This window comes from Equus quagga, chromosome 1 (genome assembly GCF_021613505.1).
Source record: "Equus quagga isolate Etosha38 chromosome 1, UCLA_HA_Equagga_1.0, whole genome shotgun sequence".
NCBI lineage: Eukaryota > Metazoa > Chordata > Mammalia > Perissodactyla > Equidae > Equus > Equus quagga.
In genome coordinates, this window is record NC_060267.1 from 76,246,279 (window position 1) to 76,247,819 (window position 1,541).

A 1,541-nucleotide genomic window follows, 5' to 3' on the forward strand; every position below is an offset into this window, starting at 1 on the left:
ACAGATGTTAGCTCAGTGACAATCTTCCTCAAGCAAAAAGAGGAAGATTGGCAACAGATGTTAGCTCAGGGACAATCTTTCTCACCAGAAAAAAGAAAAAAAAAAGGTTAATTAAATTTGCTAATATATCTTATCAATTTCTGTGTTCATCATTTGCTTTGCATTCTCCTCTTTGATTTCAAACTTCTTCATGATGCAAAGGCCAGTGGGAGGTAAATGGTACAGGTGGAGAAAACACCTGTCTTTTGTCCTCCCTCTGGAATGACAGTTCAGCTGAGTATAAAATTCTTGGTTGGCAGTTATTTTCCTCAGTACTGTGAGCTTTGAGTCAGATCAAATAAAGGCAGCCTTTTCAGTGGGGTCTTTCAGGCAACCATCAACAGGTCAAATGATGACAATTCTCTGGATTTTGAAGGAGCTTCAACTGTCTTTGGCTCCTCTGGTGGCTGTCAGGCTGCTGGCTTACTGTGATTGCAGGCAGTTGATTTTCAAGACTGCTGTGGAGCTGGAGGGCACAAGATGGGAATAGGGCAAATTAAAATGCCACAACCCTTGCTGTCCTTGCCAACATTTAGCTGTTCTTCTTTAATAATGCTCCTCAAATCACTGCCAGCCTCGGATTAACTTCCAGAGTTCTGAAAAAGTGGATTCTGAGTTTTCTCATTGCTTTTATGTGAGAGAGAATTTTTGGAAGTCTTTCCTCTGACATTTTCACTGATACTTTTTTGTGTGTTTTTTGAATTTTGGTTTACAGATTCACCTTAAGTAGGAGGCCTTTCTCTCTCTCTCTGCATCCCTCCCTGTCTAGCAGCTGTGTGTCTGTCTCTACCCAACCTTCTGAGATCCTTAGTTCAGAAGACGCTCTTGCATTAACAGCCTGGGGCTCTAGCCCAGTGATGACACTGGAGATACTGCAGATACTGTCACTGAATCAGCAGCTTTATTGAGGTCCCGGATGAAGGCTCTGTCCTCCCCTTGCCTCACTAAAGCATACAATTTCACATGGGGTGTAACCCTTGGAAGCTGTCAGCAGACTTTTTCAGCTTCCTTCCAAGAGCAGGCAGCACCCATTCAAACCCCTGGTGGGGAGCAGTGAGCCTGGCTCTGCTACTCCATATCATGTTGGAGCCTGTAACTCCTTGTTGCATCCTAGGATCCGAATTCCCAGTCCCTCTGCTTGCTTCCCAACCTTCAGTCCTGGGAGGTTCACTGTTACAGCCCCTTCTTCCCACTTTTTATTTCTGGTCCATGGAGATGCTTCTCTTGATTTTGAGCAGGCCTATGTCTTTTCAATTTTCTCTATATTTTATTTATTGTTGCTGTGTTTTTGGAGCAAGACGGCTGGTGGTTGTGGGGCTAGCCAAGGCATGAATGAACAATGTCATCGTGGCTAGCCATTGTGTAAGATCTGCCATAATTTAAAATTTTAAACTATTTTCAACCTGAGATAGCATCTTTTGACTCTCTGCCCTGACAGATGACAAAATCAACCTAAAATGATTAAAAATAACAATGCATATCTATGGCATGCTTGCACATGG